The following is a 19,140-nucleotide window of genomic DNA, read 5'->3' as shown; positions in this document are numbered from 1 at the left end:
AGGAGAGGGATGGCATCCCACGCAGAGGGCACTGCATGAGTATAGACAGGAGAAACCACCCTGGTACAGGCTGGGAAACCCAGATATAAATCCAAGTCTGTGCTGCTGGGCTGTAGAGTTGGAGGGTTAAGGGAATGAGTGAGGACACAAAAGGATGGAGAAGTTAGCAGGGCCTAGTGCACCCCCTCCCCCCAGCCACAGTTTGCACCTTTGCTCCAAGGACAATAGATAGTCTGACGGATTTTATGCAGGAGGGTGACCTGGGTTTATGTTTTTAAAAGATTGCTATGACCAAAGCATGGAAGATGGATTTATGGAGAACAAAACTGGACGTGAGGGTGTTGTAGTTGTGGAGGGGAGGTTGGCAGGGAGAGGGTGACCTAGGCTGGGGAATATTTGAATCAGCTGTTCTTAACTTCATGGATCCATCGAGAAACTGGAGACAGCACGAACCTAACCTTTGCTGTAGAAAAATTTGAAGTGTACAGACACATGACGTTTTGCCTCCAGTTTTAGGACATGGATAAGCACATACTTGAACCTCCTAGGCTTAGGAACTGCCGCTCTAGGAAGAAACAGGGACAGGACCAGGTGACTGATGGAATGTGGTGAGAGAGACTAATTTACATTCAGCTATTTAGCAAATATTTATTGAGTACCTACTATTGGGGATAAAACTGTCTCTACCCCAATAGAGCTTATAGTCTAATGAGGAAGACACAAGCTAAACAAATAGTCATACAAATACATTGTTACAAACAGTAGTAAGTGCAGAAAGGAAAAGGATAGTGTTTTCTTATGGAAGAATTGGAGACTTCCCTGGTGGCGCAGTGGTTAAGAATTCGTCTGCCAATGCAGGGGACATGGGTTCGAGCCCTGATCCGGGGAGATCCCACATGCCGCAGAGCAACTAAGCCCGTGCGCCGCAACTACTGAGCCTGCGAGCCACAACTACTGAAGCCCAAGCGCCTAGAGCCCGTGCTCCACTACAAGAGAAGCCACTGCAATGAGGAGTCCGTGCACCGCAATGAAGAGTAGCCGCTGCTCGCCACAACTAGAGAAAGCTGGTGTGCAGCAACAAAGATCCAACGCAGCCAAAAATAAATTAAAAAAAAAAAAAAGCTATACTGGAGTCATGCTGCCTGTGTTCAAATTCCCACTTTGCGTCTTATTAACTAGGTGACCTTGGATAAGTTACATAACTTCTTGGTCCCTCAGTTTCTTCACCCATAAAACAGAGATAATTATAATTTCTACCTCATAGGGTTGCCATGAGGAGTAAATGAGTTCTAAGCAGAAATGCACAGAAGAGTTCCAAAGAATAGTACTGCGCTTGTGTGTACCTTAGCCATTACTGTGAAAGCATTTGACAGGATGGAGGGACCTATCTCTTCTTGGGGAAGGATTCCCTAAGGAAATGATCTTTGTGAGGAGATCTGAACTATATGCAGGGGAGGATGAGGTACGGGGAGAATCCTAGGCAGAAGAAAGAACCTGTGCAAAGGGCCTGAGGCAGAAGTTACAGCTAGAGAAGAGGTGAGAAAAGGCCTGTGTAACAGGGCCAGAGGGAGAGCAGGGGGATTGGGGAGTGCAGAAGGTGGGCAAAGGATCTTTCTTTTCATTCTCCGAGTGATAGGAAACCACTGAGAGTGTAGGCCCAAGAAGGACAGGATGACATTTGCATTTTAATGTGACCCGTGTGAATGCCTAGTGGAGAGTGGGGTAGTGTGTGTATGAGTAGCTGCAGGGTAAGTTAGGGTTAGGAGTACGGGCAGGCATCCAGGGAGAATATCACAGAGGTGGTGCTGGTGGCAGTGCAGTTGGAGAGCAGTGGAAGGTTCCAGTTATCAGGAAGTAAAATCGTCACAGAGATATGTGGGAATGGAAGGTAAGGGAGAGACAGTGTCAGGATGGGCTCTGAGGTTTCCCTGCAAACAGGCAGGCAGTAGTTTCCACTGAGATGGGGAAAACTGGAGACCACTGGGAGGCGGTGTTGGGTGAGCAAGGATGGGAGGGTGTGGAGGGGGACGTGAAAAGTGCAACTTCCACTTTAGATGTGTTGAGCTTGAAAGGCCTTTGGGACACTGAGTGTAGATGTTGAGTAGGCGCTTGGAGGCCTGGGTTTGGAGGCACGTGAGGATGGGAAGTTGTCAGGAGACAAATGATCACGAGGCTGTGGATGAGGGCTGGATTGTCCAAAGAGAAGGCGCCCCAGGATGGAGCTGTGAGACACACCACAGGTTAGAGGCTGTGCAAACGAGGATATACCTGCAGAGGCCGAGAAGGAGGGCCTGAGAGGTGGGAGAAAACGCTGGAGGGTGGGCGTAGGGAAGGTAGCCAAGGGAAGGAAGCTGAGAGTTTCAGGAAAGTGGGAGGAGTCAATGGGGAATGCTCTGAGAGGTCAGAAGGATGTGGATGGAAGCAGTGGCTTTGGTTAATGACAGACATGGGCAGATGCTGGTGGCTTTAGGGAGCACTGTTTCTGCAGAGTGATGAGAGGGTCAGATGGCAGCGGGTCTGATGAGTGAAGGAGGGGTGAAGGAGGCAGTGGGTCTTTTGAGAAGTATTTGTGTGAAGGGGAGGAGAGAGATGCTGTGACGGGGTCAAAGCATATGTGGGGGTACGGGGGGAGGTGTGTTAGAAGGTGGAAGAGACCTGAGTTTGTTTACAGGCTGATGGCAGATCAAGGGGGGAGATTAATTAAGGGTGTGGGAAAGAGGGGAGATAATCAGCGAGGGATGTTCACGAGCATGTGCGAGGGGATGGAATCAGGCATGTAGGTGGAGAGGTTGGTCTTGGAAAGGAGGAGGGATGACTTCTCTAGAACCAAAAGAAGGAACAAAGAGAGGATGGGTGCAGATGTAGATGTAGGTTTGTAGTGGGATGTTAAGGGAGATTTCATCTTGAGCTTCTATTTTTTCTGCAAAGTGGGAGGCAAGGTCTTCTGCTGAGAGTGAGGAAGAGGTGGTGAGGAGTTTGAAGGAAGGAGGAGAGTGTGCATTCAGACGGTTGTGGAGCAAATTTACCCACAAAATCCCCAAATGTCCGACAGTGCTGACAACCCAGTGTGTCCTGTCCTGTCGGCTGGGTGATTTCCCCCACCATGTGTCACCTACCCATGTGCAAACAGGGGAAAGTACTTGGTGGGGTTTATCCAGGCCCAGGGCTTTGCCAGATGGGCGGGGAAAAGGGCAGAGTGTTCTAAAGTGTTGGCAAAAGAGATGCCCAATCTTTCGGCCCTGGAAACTAGGCTGGGCAGGGTGGAAAGTGAAGACAGATGGGGTCCATTTTCAGGAAGAGAGTGGAAGCCTTCATGGACTAGGCGGCCACAAGATCAGTAACCAGGAGCCTGAGCTCAGGGTTGGCAACTCGAATTGATGACCGTGCCCTGGTTACTGACTGGGTGGCTGGTAGGGCTACTCACTGAGACAGTGAACATTAGGAAGATAAAAGTGTTTTTACCCCTCCAAGAACCAATTTTCATCCCCTTGGGGCATTATGGCCCCAGTTGAGAATGCCTGCCTTGGTAGAATGTAAATTCCCTGAAGGCAGACTGGTGGTCCGCTTGTTGCCCACATTATTCCCAGCCCCAGTCCGTAAATACTGGCCAGTGCAAGGGTGGTTACAGCCTGTCTCCTGAAGAAGAGAGGAGAGCAGAGCAGGCAGGGCACACACCATGAGTACAGGCCTGGAAGCAGAAATGTGGAAGTCTTCTAGAAGACAGTGGAGAAGGAACTGGGTCTTCCATCCTTGGCTGACCTTGGAAGAAATGGAGAATTGGTATTAAATTAAAAAACAAAAACCAAGCCAAACCAGGATGATCTAATACCTTTTGTCTGGCAACAGGTTGTTGGTTTTGTTCCTAATGAAATTCATTTTAGGCGTTTATGGTTTATCCTTGGCTTCCGGGAGGCTGCTTCTTCTGTGGGCAATTTCTGTTTCCTTGATTTTCCAAATCATACCCTTCGCCGCATTGCCTTGGGGCTCAAGCACAAAATCAAAACATTAACCTGATAAAATATAACATGGCAACAGTTAAGACAGCAACAAACAAAAGAGTGCATTAAAAAAAGAGCAAAACAGCAAACACAAAACAAAACAAAACACACACAAAACTGGCCTCAGAGCATTTTTCTACCACTTAGAAAAAGATGTCTTTGTTAGTGTTAGAAGCCAGAAGCTTCCAGGCCACTCGACTGTGAGGACTGTGAGCGCCTCTCGGGTAAGCAGTATGCCTTAGTCATCTTGCATTCTCGAGCAGGGCACTCAGGAAATGAGTGGAGGAAGGACTGTCAGTAGAAGGAAAGGAAGCTAAGCAGGTAGGGTTCTATCCCCTTCTCTTCCCAGCAGGAGTGGCTCCTGCACAGAGGTGGGAGGTAGCTTGATACAGGGGAGAGGTTACTGGGCCGGGAGTCAGGAAACTGCTTTTTTGGCCTGGCTCTACTGTGTGACCTTGGGTTAGTCTCTTGCCCTCTCTGATCTTCAAATTTTCTTTTCGTTGGAGAAGCTGGACAAAAGCCCTTCCAGCACAGACACTCTCAAGAGAGGAGCCCATGTGGGAAGACTGCCTTTGCCCCCAGCACCCAAAGTCGGTCCCTTCATCCACTGTGAAAATGGATTCTCCCTGGCCAAGTCACTTGGGCCAGCTGTGTTTCCCACAGCTTCCTTCTCTCTCCTGGGATGACAATTCCTCTGTTTCTTTTTTCTTCAATCGCACTGGAGATTTTTTTAAAATTAATTAATTAATTAATTTTTGGCTGTGTTGTGTCTTCATTGTTGTGTGCTGGCTTTCTCTACTTGGGGCGAGCAGGCGCTACTCTTCATTGTGGTCCATGGGCTTCTCATTGCAGTGGCTTCTCTTGTTGCGGAGCATGGGCTCTAGGCACGCAGGCTTCAGTAGTTGTGGCATGTGGGCTCCATAGTTGTGGCTCGCAGGCTCTAGAGAGCAGGCTCAGTAGTTGTGGCGCACAGGCTTAGTTGCTCTGCGACATGTGGGATCTTCCTGGACCAGGGCTCGAACCCGTGTCCCCGGCATTGGCAGACGGATTGTTAACTACTACGCCACCAGGGAAGTCCCCGCAATGGAGATTTTAAAGGTTATAAAAGATTGAAAAGTTATTACTGCAGTAACAAATAAAACAATTCATAGATATATAAAGACTGAGTTAATCTTCCCTTCTCTCATCCATTCCCAGCCCACTCCTCAAACCGAGTGAGGCCCTTTGGGGCCCCCGGGCATGGAGGCCCTTTTGTCCCGTTTCTTGTCAAGACTCCAGCCTCCATGACCTTCCCTGAGTTCCAAAGGGCAGATTCGGGGCTTCCCTGGTGGGGCAGTGGTTGAGAGTCCGCCTGCCGATGCAGGGGACATGGGTTCGTGCTCCGGTCCGGGAAGATCCCACATGCCACGGAACGGCTGGGCCCGTGAGCCATGGCCGCTGAGCCTGCGCGACCGGAGCCTGTGCTCTGCAACGGGAGAGGCCACAACAGCGAGAGGCCCGCATACCGCAAAACAAACAAACAAACAAAAAAAAGGGCAGATTCGAACAGTTGCTAATCAAGTTGCTAATCCTTCTTCCGCAGCTAAGAAACCACCTGAGGAAAGATTAAAGGAACCAAAGGGACTACCCTGGTGGTCCAGTGGTGAAGACTCCCATTCTGGGACTTCCCTGGTGGTCCAGGGGTAAAGAATCTGCCTTACAATGCAGGGGATGAGGGTTCCATCCCTGGTCAGGGAACTAAGATCCCATATGCCGCGGGGCAACTAAGCCCACGCGTGCCACAACTACTGAGCTCGCCCACCTCAACTAGGGAGCCCGAGTGCTGCAAACTACAGAGCCCACGTGCCCTGGAGGCTGCGTGCCACGACTAGAGAAGAGAAAACCCGCACTCCACAGCTAGAGAGAAACCCACATGCAGCAACGAAGAGCCTGCGTGCCACAACTAAGACCATACGCAGCCAAAAGTAAATTAAATGAATAAATAAATAATAAAATACATCTTAAAAAGAAGAAGACTCCTACTCCCAATGCAGGGGGTCTGGGTTCGATCCCTGGTCCAGGAACTAGACCCTGCTGCAACCCAAAAAAAAAAAAAGATGAAAGGGACGAGAGAAGCTCATGAAGATTAGATGACCGACCACCTGAGACGAGATGAAGGGAGCGCAAGCCCTCCTCACCCTTAATCTTGTCAGAGACCCCACCATTGAGCCATTGTTATAGACCCCCTCATCAGATCCTCCCCAGTTGGGACGCATAGTTTTTCGAGGCAGGAGCCCCCCTTTGCCTGGCAAAGTAATAAAGCTATCCTTTTCTACTTCACCCAAAACTCTGTCTCTGAGCATTGATTTGGCACCGGTGTACAGAGAGGCCGAGCTTTTGGTAACATTCCCGACCCTCAGCCCCTCCCTTCCCCAACCCGACTCAGGGGCCTAGTGTCAGATCCCTTCACGTCCTTCTTCCTCGCAGACACAGACATCCTTCACCAGGTTTCAACCCCCTTTTCCGTTCTCTCTTCTTTCTATTTACGAAAGGGGATCATACTAAACACACAAATCCGCAACTTGCTTTTTTTCAGTTAATAACATATTAGAGCCATTTCTCCGGATGTTTGGATCTGCCACGGCCTTTCGAGTAACAGTAACAGCTCACATTTGTAGAGTGGGTACCATAAGCCTCTGCTGTGCACCCTAGGCGGCATATAACTGGTTATCAGCCCTGTTTATAGATGAGGAAACTGAGGCTCAGAGAGGTCAGGGCCTCAGCCGTGCAGCCAGTGAATGGCAGCATTCGGACAGGCTCCAGCGGCTGAGCGCTCTTAACCATTCCCCTGTGGCACCACTGACCGACAGAGGCGGGAGATAGTGTGATATAGGTTAGTCCCTTCTGGTTGCTTGGCTAATACAACAGTGCCGCTCAGAATAGCCTAGTAAATACATTCGTACAGACCAGAGCTTTAATTTTCATAGGATGGAATCAAAAGGGGGCCAGAGGAGATGAATAGGTTTATTTTAATAGCTAAAGCCAGATTAACTGCCAAAAGGGTTATAACAATCCAGTCTCGTCGGCATAATTTCTTCTTTTTTTTTTTGACTCAAATACACTTTATTTATTTATTTTTAATTTTTTAAATTTTTTTTTTTTTTTGCGGTATGCGGGCCTCTCACTGATGTGGCCTCTCTCGTTGCGGAGCACAGGCTCCGGACGCGCAGGCTCAGCGGCCATGGCTCACGGGCCCAGCCGCTCCGCGGCATGTGGGATCTTCCTGGACCGGGGCATGAACCCGTGTCCCCTGCATCGGCAGGCGGACTCTCAACCACTGCGTCACCAGGGAAGCCCGGAATTTTTTTTTATACAGCAGGTCCTTATTAGTCATCCATTTTATACACATCAGTGTATACATGTCAATTCCAATTTCCCAATTCATCCCACCCCCCACCCCCACCCCCTGGCCGCTTTCCCCCCTTGGTGTCCATACGTTTGTTCTCTACATCTGTGTCTCTATTTCTGCCCTGCAAACCGGTTCATCTGTACCATTTTCCTAGGTTCCACATATATGCGTTAATATGTGATATTTGTTTTTCTCTTTCTGACTTACTTCACTCTGTATGACAGTCTCTAAATTCATCCACATCTCTACAAATGACCCAATTTTGTTCCTTTTTATGGCTGAGTAATATTCCATTGTATACATGTACCACATCTTCTTTAGCCATTCATCTGTCGATGGGCATTTAGGTTGCTTCCATGACCTGGCTATTGCATAATTTCCTCTTTATGTTGTTATTTCTCAGAGCCGAAAGGATCCTTGGAGGGCATGGAGCCCAGCTCTCCCCTCTGGCCCATAAGGAAACAGGCCCAAAGGTAGGAACTGACTTGGAGAAGTCCCCAGTGGGGTTGAGGCAGAGGTAGGCCCTGTCCCTCTTTGCCTGGACCATTGCCACATTGCTCTTCCCTCCAGGCAACCTCTGCCCTCATTCTCTTCTCCCCATCACTCTCCCTTCCCCTGTGTGTTCTTCACACTCCATTTGGCATTGCACCACTCTGCTGCTTACCAAACCTTCCCCAGATGAACCACTGACCGTGGGATCAAATCACAGTTTCCTAATCGGCATTCAGGCCCATCCCGGTCTGTTCATCCTTCAAAACCAAGTACAAATGCCACCTCCACAATGATGCCTTCCCTGACTACCCCAGCTTCTCATCTCAGCATCACCGTCTGCAGCAAGGCTACCTCTTCCGGCTGCTCCTTCCAGGAGGAACCACATTGCAGAAGAACGGGCCAGGAGGGGGCAGTGCACAACCAAAGAAGGTCTCCCTAAAGGTCAAGGTCACCAGGGTGCCTGGGGCCCACTGAGGGCCCTGTGGTGTGTACTCCTTAGTCTCTCCAGTGTGGATGCCTGTGGAAAAATGAGGTTCCACCCAGGACTGTGGCCTGTGGCAAATGCCACCTCTGCCTGCACCTCAGTTTGCATCTCTAAACAAGAGGGATGGACAAGTTTAATGTTTCTGAAAAGTGCGGTGACTCACAGAATGATTTCAGGAGATACATAGATGGACATTTCAAAATGGAAATCATTATGTATTTATTTTAAAGTGTATTAGACAAAAAATAACCAGCCCATCAAACCTGTTATTTCACAGGTATCATTGCTTAGAGTGGGGCTAAAGCAGGCATTCAAGTAAAAATAAAAACAGTGAGTCAATGTCAAAGAAAGTATCAATTAAATAATAGTACAGGTGGTAAGACAGCCGTGAATGGCTGCAATTGGGAAAACTTTGGTCTGCCTCTGACATTCTAGTTCTAGAATTCTGTGATTTGCGGTGACTCCTGCCCTCGCCCGGGTGTGGAGGGAGGGAGGAGAAGAAAGAGCTCTCTCTAGGGGCAGGGGTGCTGGTTCCTGGGGGCGGAGGGGCAGGAATTATGCAGCTGGGCCGTGTCCCTACCACCAGCCCCTCCTCTCCCCATGGAGGGTACCAGTGCTTGCCCCTCTCCCCACCTTCTTTCTCAGCTTTCCTGCGGTTACTAAGGAGTGGGAGGCTGAGAGGGGCTGCATTCTGGAAGCTCATCTGCTCCCTCATTCTCACCCAGCACCCTGTTTGGCATAAACTATTCAGGGTGATGATTAATGAGGATGCAGGAAGGCACTGGGGGTGGGGAGAGAAAATAAGGTGATGTGGGTAGAGTTTTCTCACAGACGTGAATGTCCAACCTGGAATGACCGTCTAACGATTCCCAGACTTGCCCAGGCATTGGAATCACCTGGCGATTCACTATAAAGACAATTCCAGGGCCCCACCTCAGGCAATTCTGATTAGGGGGCCCCTGCATCTGCATTTTTCAAAGCTCCCCAGTAAATGCTGATGCTTCTAGGTTTGCATCTCCCTCAGTGTACCTGGGGAGACACTGAGGCTCAGAGAGGTTGTGTCACTTACCCAGTAAATCAACAGCAGACGTCCTGACTCCCAGCTCAGTTCTTCCCAGTAAGCATCCCTTGCTGAGCCTGGTCCGCTGTTAGCAAAGAGAACTCCACTGACAAATGTGGTGCAATTCATCTGAGCCTTCTTTGCCTCTGAGCTTCTCAAGGACTTTCCACAGAAAAGAACATGCTGTGTGAGCAGCCATCTGCTGAGAGGGCCGGAAGAGGTGGTGAGGGGTGGAGGAGGGTGGCAATGGAGGGGACGGCTGGGAGATGCGGGCTTCTCTCTGCAGTTGCCAGCCTGCACAAGTAGCCTGCTGAGGGCAGGAACCAATTCGTATGTATGCCACCAATAGTTGGGTTTTCACATGGGATCCTGAAGGAACAGAATTAGGAGCAATGACTAGGAGTACATTTCTGATGGAATTCTCTAACCGTGATCGGTGACCTGAGAGACAATTGACCCTGGAGCAACTGTCCAGCTCCCTGCTTTTCTTTTTTTTTTTTCGGTACGCGGGCCTCTCACTGTTGTGGCCTCTCTCCAGACGCGCAGGCTCAGCGGCTATGGCTCATGGGCCCAGCCGCTCCACAGCACACGGGATCCTTCCGGACCAGGGCACGAACCTGTGTCCCCTGCATCAGCAGGCGGACTCTCAACCACTGTGCCACCAGGGAAGCCCCCTGCTTTTCTTTATTATAAAATATTTACCATGAAAAATATAGAGACAAATACATACAGCTCCTATGTTCCCAGGACCTAGATTGTGAAACATGACATCACAAATAAATAGGAGCTTCTCAGCCTGTTCCCCTCCCTCCTGCCCAGAGAGTCACCACCCCATTCCCTGGGGTTGGTGTGAATCCTTCCTGTACATGTTTTCATATTTATGCTACGTATGTATATATTCATAAAACACAAAAAGGGTTGCTTTGCAGATTTTTGAAGTTTTCGTAAATGATATAATATTGTACATTGTCTTCTGCAACTTGTTTTCGTTCAAACTTTTGTTTGAAATTTATCCACGTTAATGTGCAGAGCTCTGCAGAATACATCATCACTCTTCTAATCCTTTTCATTGTATGTACCACAATTTATTAATCCATTCTCTTGTTGATGGGTATTTATTTCCAGTTTTCCTCTGTACAAACCACACAGCCATGGGCATCCTTGCATCTGAAGGCCTGGCTAATTTCTGCCTTCCCACATCCAGGCTCAGGCAGGCTATTGTCAGACTTCAGAACTTATGTCACTCTGATAGGGGCTAAATGCCTCCCCTTCATAGTTTTAATTTGTATGTCTTTGATCAGTGAAGCAGAAACGTTTTCATTATTTTATTGGTCTTTTGCATTTCCTCTCCTGTGAATTGCCTCTGTATCCTGAGCCCTGTTTCCCTGGGTTGTTTGTGTTGTTCTTATTGATCTGTGACAGCTCTAATCCTGGGTCTGTTTCTACTATCTTCTGCCAGTTGGTGGCTTGTCTTTTCACTTTATTTATGGAGTCCTGTTGCACAAGGGTTTTACATTTTAATATAACCAACAGCACCAATCTCTTCCTCTACTGTCTGGGCTTCTGTGGGTTGCAGAAGCTGAGGCCATTTTTCGGTCATAGCGCCCTTCTTGGGAGGCCCTGGGGTGGAGTGAGAGGTGAGTGGCTTCTCCAGCTGGGCCAACCTGGGCTGAATTCAGTCTGAGAGGTTTATAGGCTTGGTGAACTTGAGAGGAAGTTACCTTACCTCTGGGTTCCACCTTCCTCACTTGTAAAATTGGGATGAGGGGGAATTCCCTGATGGCCTAATGGTTAGGGCTCGGCGCTTTCACTGCCGTGGCCCAGGTTCAGTCCCCGGTTGGGGAACTGAAATGCCACAAGCTGTGTGGAGTGGACAAAAACATAAAAAATAAAAATAAAAAAATAAAATAAGGATGAGGACAGTCTTGAGTTCTCTGGGAGGTGGGGAAGAGGAGGGCAGTGGCAGGAAGTACTGAGGCCCCCAGGCAGGACTCACTAAGAAAAGTCTCTGGAGAAGCTGCACCCAGAAGGCCATCCCGTGCGGCTGCCCCATCTAACTACATCTCGGAGTGAGACTGGGTCTCTGGAGGAACTGGGACACCGGGAACCCAGATCCACCAGCCCCAGGTCCCGAGGCATGTTGGCTGCCTCCAGAGGCAGGGATGTGAGTGGAGTGGCATTCCTGGCCTCTCAGGAGAGAAGGCAGTATGCACACCATCGCTGCAGAAAGCTGCCCATTCACCCGTGGCAGCAGGCTTGGGAGAGCACCTGATGGCTCCCAGGAAAACATTTGTCTGGGGGAGAAAGGGCCACACATGCCTGGTCACTTTCACTCATATGTGACCACATTATGGCCACCAAAACAGGTCTCTTTGAGGCCACAGCAGGGCGGTTGCCCCTGTTTCCTCCAAGTAATTCATCCTGGGCACAGCACCCTGTGGGGGTGGGATCAAGCTAGGGGTGGGTGGGCAGAGCCCTTTCAGGTCAGCAGCCTCTTGGATGAGGCCATAGAGCCATGGTCAACAAGGCCGGGGGATGTCTCTCTCTCTTTTTTATTTTTAGGTCATTTAGCTTATCTTTTTTTTTTTTAACATCTTTATTGGAGTATAATTGCTTTACAATGGTGTGTTAGTTTCTGCTTTATAACAAAGTGAATCAGCCATACATATACATAGATCCCCCTATCTCCTCCTTCTGGCATCTCCCTCCCACCCTCCCTATCCCACCCCTCTAGGTGGTCACCAAGCACCGAGCTGATCTCCCTGTGCCATGAGGCTGCTTCCCACTAGCTATCTATTTTATATTTGGTAGTGTATATATGTCCATGCCACCATCCAGGAGATGTCTCTTTATTCACCCCACTTACTGACCCCAAAGTACTACTACTGACACCAGCACCACCACAGAGGTGTCACAGCCTGCTCAAACGACCAGAGCACTGGGATGGCAGTCGGGAGCACTGTTTACCTTGAAACATTTCTGGAGTAGGTGAGACATATACATGATGCAAAATTGTAAATGTACAAAAAAGATACAGAGAAAAGTAAGTCTCCCAGCTTCCCACCCCCTCCCCCAGATTCCCAGGGGAAGCAATGTTACCGGTGGGTATATACATACATGTATTTACATGACGTGGATAGTAGCACATTATACACACTGTGGTAAACCTTATTTATGTTTTCCTACCCTATCTCCTCTTTCCCAGATTGAGGACAGGCAGGCAGGAGTGAATGTTCTAAGAACGATGGATTAGTGAATGGGATGGTGGATGAATGAATGATGTTCGACTAGGTTTAGGTCCTTTTTACTCTGTATTTCGAGACCCATCCCTGACCTTGGGAGGTTCCCTCCTCCTTCCGCATGTCACTGCAGGTGGGTAAATTCAGGCCTTCTTGACCCTGGCATGGAGCCATAATGAGGGAACGAAGTGAACCAGGCAGCTGAACAGCTTAATTGTCATTGCAACCAGCAGATGGTTACCAGGGAGACTCAAAGAATGTTAGAACCGGGAGGGGTTTTTCAGCGACGTGGAGGCAGCCTGACAGAATCTCAGATTGGGGGCGGGGGTAGTCCCCAAGTTCATTAAGACTTTAATTTTTTTATGCTCATTTCAATGATAATCTCAAACAATTAAAAATTATATTTTTGGATCATCTGGTTGTCTGTCTCATGTGCCTTACGTTGCATGGCCGTGTTGGTGTTTGTATTTATGATCATATGGGCACTGGGAGAATCAAGGATTCCACAGTCCCCTGAATAAACCAAGATTTTCAGGTAGATCAAACCGAGAAGGTTCTTATATTTTGGGTCTGCAGACCTCCGCAGTCAAGATCCCTTGCCGTATTCTCAGGATCGATGAGAATGTTTTTAAAGGCCTCTGGACGTTACTCTAGTACCAGAAACCCTGGTGAAGACAAGAGGATGCCAGGCAAGGGCCAGGAGGCTGTTTGTGGGTCCTGTCTCTGCCTCCGATTGGCTGGGTCACCTGGACTTTTCTGTCTCTTTGGCTTTAATTTCCCCATCAATGAAATAGGGATCAAAAGGCCTTCCCCGCAGGATATCATGGAAGCAAATTGAGACAGTAAATGTGAAAGTTCAGTCTTTATAAGTCTGTTCAGCTCTTTCACTTTACGAAGGAGGGGGATGAGGCCTGAGAAGGTGAAATGACTTTTCCAGCATCAATTATTGGCAGAGCTGGGCTGGGAACTCAGGCTCCTAATCCCACCTGGTGCTTCTCCCACTGCCCCGGGCACCTAGGCCATTAGCAGTAATGGTGTGACTCTAATTTTGGAAAGTGTAGTAATAATATCTCAGGCGGGGGGCCTGCCACCATTAGGGCAAACATACTATCTTTATTTTTGTTAAAGAGATTCAATTAAGGAAACCAAACAAATAAATGAGCACATTGAACTCCCCACAGCTACACCTCTCTTCCTAGAGCAAAAACAAATTCTTCCTCAGGCAAAAGGTCAGACAGGAGGTCGATGGAGGCAGAACACCCAACCAAGCACTGCAGTGTCTGACGCTTTGATTTACCAGTTTGCTGGGGTGAAGGGATACTGAGCCAGGCACGTGGGCTTCATTTCAGCACCTGCTATTCTGGGGGAGGCAGTTTCAGGTTCAGGGTCACCCAGGGCAGACTTTGAGCTTCAGAAATCAGGGACCATGTCTGGTCAGTGCTGTTTCCCCCAAGCTCAGCTCAGAGCCTGGCATACAGTACGTGCTCAATCAACGTTTAGAGAATGAAGGAATGAGTGGCTTGTGTCACTTTCTTTGTGTCTAAAGATTCGGAGGGGCTTCTCAGAGAAGATTTTTGCACAAACCCCCGTTCAAAATCAAGGAGTTCAGGAAGCGAGGGAGATCAGGGCAGAAGTGGCCTGTGGCCTGGATTTCAGGGATCAGGCAGGTAGTAAGCAGGTGTGAGGCCAGGTCCAGAGGCTGAGGTCAGACACAGCAGGTTGATTGATTGATTAACTGATTGATTTGTTGGATCAAGTCTCTGCTGCTGAGCATGTTCCATATGTCAGGCTCTGGGCTGGAGGCTGGGGATCCCAAGTGGAGAAAGTCCTACATCCCAGGAACCTCCAGTCTGTGGTGATGAGCACACAGTAGTGAAGAAGAGTTTGGGTTTCGGAATCAAAAAGACGAGAGCGCAAACCCCAGCTCCACAATGTGTGACCTTGGACAAGCCCCTTTACTTCTTCTCTACATGTCAGTTTCTCTCCCTGTAAAATGAGATGAAGACTAGTAACTTGCTCCTCTGCTGGTAAATAAGATACAACCCAAAGGCACAGAACACCTGGCCCAGAGTGATGGCTTAGTACCTGCTATCCAGCATAACCATCTGACTGGGACTGGGCCCCACTAAGTATGGGCCCAGCTTCTTCCTCTACCCTGAGGAAGCTTCTCTGACCCAGCAAGAGGAAGCAGCTCTGATGGGCACCTCTTGTCCGTGCACATCAAGTTATTTATAGTTGATTTGTTATTGTGGTTGTTATTTCTCCTAAGAACATTGATGCTATGAATAAACTGTGCATTTCTCTTGGTGAATGTGGAAAAGAGTTTCTCTCTGGTGTATATAATAATAATAAACAACCAGAAAAATAAGGACACTGAGCAATCGGGGTGAATGCTATGGAGCTGGAACCTGGCTTGGAGGTGTTCTGAGAGGCCAGGTGTTAACCGTATAGTTGCTGGATCATGGAGAGGTTGGGGATGTCCCCAGCGGAGGAGCTGGGGCAGCCAGAGCACAGGCCGTCACATGGTGAAGGGACTGGGGAGAGACTCAGAGTAGTAGCTATTTACTAACTGGTATTATTTGGTTACCAATACCAACATGGAATTATTTCAAAATTTTAACAACCAGTGTGGTCGAAATGGTTAGCACTGGGCTTCCCTGGTGGCACAGTGGTTAAGAATCTGCCTGCCAATGCAGGGGAAACGGGTTCGAGCCCTGGTGTGGGAAGATCCCACATGCTGTGGAGCAAGTAAGCCCATGTGCCACAACTACTGAGCCTGTGTGCTGCAACTACTGAAGCCCGTGCACCTAGAGCCCGTGCTCCACAACAAGAGAAGCCACTGCAATGAGAAGCCTGAGCACCGCAACAAAGAGTAGCCCCTGTTCGCTGCAACTAGAGAAAGCCCATGTGCAGCAACGAAGACCCAACGCAGGCAAAAATAAATAAATAAAATAAATTAAAATTTAAAAAAAGTTAAGCACTGGTATATATACACCTGTGAGTATATATGTCCAGGAGTGGAATTGCTAGATTGTAGGGAAAGTGAATGATCAACTTTATAAAATATAATAGGACTTCCCTGGTGGCACAGTGGTTAAGAATCCACCTGCCAATGCAGGGGACACAGTTCGAGCCCCGGCCCAGGAAGATCCCACATGCCGCGGGGCAACTAAGCCCATGCGCCACAACTACTGATCCCGCACGCCTAGAGCCCATGCTCCGCAACAACAGAAGCCACTGCCATGAGAAGCCCGCGCACTGCAACAAAGAGTAGCCCCTGCTCGCTGCAACTAGAGAAAGCCTGCAGGCAGCAAAGAAGACCCAATGCAGACAAAAAATAAATAAATAAGTAAATAAATTTATTTTTTAAAATGTATATATATAATAACAGATTGTTTTCCAAATCACTTATCCCCACAGACATTTCCTCTAGCAGGAAGCATCTGGTTGATTCCCATCCTCGTCAACACTTGGTACTGTCAGGTTCCTTATTTTTTTTCCCCATGTAGTGGATGTAAAAGGATATCTCATAAAGGTCTTAATTTGTATTTCTCAGAATCCTAACGAGGATAAACATCTTTTCATATGTTTATGGGCCTAGAGTTATTTGCTTAAAGGACCTGGGCCTCTGACACCACAGAGAACATTCTGCTACCTGCCTTGATCAACAGCCAGGTGGAGTGCTAAGAGCACCTGGTGGGAAGCCAGGAGACCTGGGTTCCAGCCTCAGCGTGGTCATACCCCCACTCTGTGGACTTAGGCAAGGCATTTGCCTTTTCTGAGCCTCAATTTTACCATCAGCCATGCTGGGGAGAGCCTTATTCTGCTCACAGGTTGGGCAGTGAAGAGATCAAGTGAGATCATGGAAGTAAATGTGCTTTGGGGACTGAAAAATCCTGCAGCAGGCAGGGATACGTATTCCCTCTTTGAAGACAGTTTAAGAAGGCTGTGAAGCCCGGAGAGGAGGAGCAGCCAGCCAACCTCCCGGAAGCAGACAGCACCAGCTCCAAGGCTTGCACGAATGTCTTCTTCCTTCTTCCTGTCACCACCTCCAGGCACTCTCTACCCCCCATCAGGCAGAGAAGGAACAAGTCCCTTTAACTCATGGCACAAACATGCCTTAGGCACTCTGAGGGGCTTTGGGAACCCAAATTCATGCCCAGCTTGCCCTAATGTGAAGACGGTGGGCTCCCTGGAGACTGGTCCTTTCTTGGGAGGCCTGCCGGGCAGGCTTGCTAGCAGGTGGCCACGGACTTAGCTGTCCAGGCCAAGTCCCAGAGACGCAGCCACGTGACGGTGCCTAACTCTTACATTCATGGCTCTTTCCTCTGTTCCTTCTGGCCTCACATCCCTCACCTGTTCAGTAGCAGGAAGGTTAGGCTAGACAGGCATTCCTCAAAGCGTGTGTTGTGGAACACCAACCATCATGGACAGTGGTTAATAAGAGGAGGAGAGATTCTGTGGCGAATGAAACACTGAGTTAAATTATTTTTGCAGCTAACATTTGCTGAATGCGCCAGACACTGGGCTAGGCACTTTGCAAGCATTTTCTCACTGACCTCTTACAACAACTTTCTGAGGCAGGCCGTATGGCTGGCTCCATTTTACAGGTGAGGAAACTCAGCTTTTGCAAGGTTAAATGACTTACTCAAGGTCTCTCAACTGGTAAGTGGTAGAGCCGTGATTCAAACCCAGGCGGCCTATTTCCAGATCTCCTGTTCTCAATCAGGTTGAATTAACAGGACGTGGTGATGGATGACACTGTGGGGGTCTGAGGAAGGGGAGGAAGAATTCACATGCCCTTTCTCTGATTTAGCTCAGTTTCATAGTGTTCTGGTGGCTGGAGGAGAAATACAATGAAAAAAAAAAACCACACAAAATCCCACCCCACTCTACCCTTCCAGAACTTCAGGTGAGGAGAAAGATTTAGCAGAACATGAAAGCACACTGAGGTGGGTATGGGGAGACAAGGCTTCCTGAAGTGGTCTCTTTTAAGCCAAGACTTAAGGGACCATTAAACATGGGAAGAGGGTGGGAAAAGGGAGCCCCAGGCAGGGAAAAGAGCATGTGCAAAGGCCAGGAGCTAAGGCAGAGCATGCACATCCACAGACACAGTGGATTGAAGTGGTGGGGACAAGGGAGACGAGAGCCTGGACGTCAGCATCCAGGGCAGTCACTCAAGGCCTTGACTTTGAGGCTTCTAGAGTGGGACTGGGACAAGGGAGGGGAGGGAATTTGAGGAAGTACTGGGCGAACAGTGGTCTGTTGGCTGGAGCTGGGAACATGGGCAGAGGAGTGAGGTTGGGGGTTGAGGGGCTGGTGGTAATGAGCTTGGCTTTGGCCTCCCCAGGGTTGAGGGAGGTCACCGTTAAGGTCTCTTCCACTGCTGACCTTCTCAACTTCCCTGGAAGGGAGGAACATCTCCCCGCGGCCCCTCCACCCTCAAATATTCTGGGCAGGAAGGAGAGGGATCTGTTTTGTCAACGCAGCTTGTAATAAGGAGTCTCATTCAGGGAGGCAAACAGCTGCTCGACTATTAATAGGCAGGGGCCTCAGCCGCAGCCTGCTGGGAGGGCCACGGCATCCAGTGCTGCAAAGGTGAATCTCTTCCTTCTGCCTGTCTGGATTTTGCACCCCGTGGCAGAACAATTGGCCAGGTGCTCATTTCTCAGAAGGTCTCACCCTAAGACTTGGCTGGGGCAGCTTAGAACACGTGTGGCAGGGCCCTGCTGAGGTGCTGACCCTCCCCCTTCGTGCTGGACCCAGCCAGAGGGAGAGGGAGCCCAGAGGACCCAGAGCTGGCCTGAGAAGCAGACGTCCATGCGGATGGAGGGGGATGTCTGGTTGGGGTCTCCACAGCTGCTTTTATGGAAGATCAGGCACCCTCCCTGAAGGGGGTCATGGAGAGACCAGAGTTGGGTGGCTGGAAGGGAAGGGGGTGTGGTGTGTGAGTCTAGAGACAAGAGAACTGATGAAAGGAACCGGAGGACACAGGAGGTGGAGGTTGAGCCTGGGGTCAGAGAGAGCCCATGCATGAGGCATCCCTGGTCACGAGCCAGGCCGGGGCTCAGAGGAGTCTGGAAGTCGAGACCTGAAAGGGTGAGGCCTAGGGAAGGCCACAGGCCCCTTCTGGCTGCCATCATCACGACGCATGACCTTGTGTGTGGCCAGCCAGATCGCCCCTCTGAACGAGCCTGTGGAGAGGGCGGCTGGGAGTGAGCTAATGGAAACCCGACGGGCGCCCTGCTGAGGCCAAGTCCTGCCGTGTGAACAGCCCCGTGGTGCCTGTCCGAGCGGACACAGGCCTCACAGGCTGGCTTTGTTCCCACCCTCTCAGGTGGCTGCTTCAGGTGGTGGCCACTTCAGAGAAGCCCCATTTAAAGCAGGGCCTCGCCTTAAGTTTCCTAAGGGCCCCGTCTGGGCTAATGGGATCATTAAGACACTCCTTGTTAAATAGTTTAAATAGGGTTTGCCTGTAC

The sequence above is a fragment of the Lagenorhynchus albirostris genome, chromosome 3 (genome assembly GCF_949774975.1).
Source record: "Lagenorhynchus albirostris chromosome 3, mLagAlb1.1, whole genome shotgun sequence".
NCBI classification, from domain to species: domain Eukaryota; kingdom Metazoa; phylum Chordata; class Mammalia; order Artiodactyla; family Delphinidae; genus Lagenorhynchus; species Lagenorhynchus albirostris.
This window is presented reverse-complemented; position numbering follows the sequence as displayed.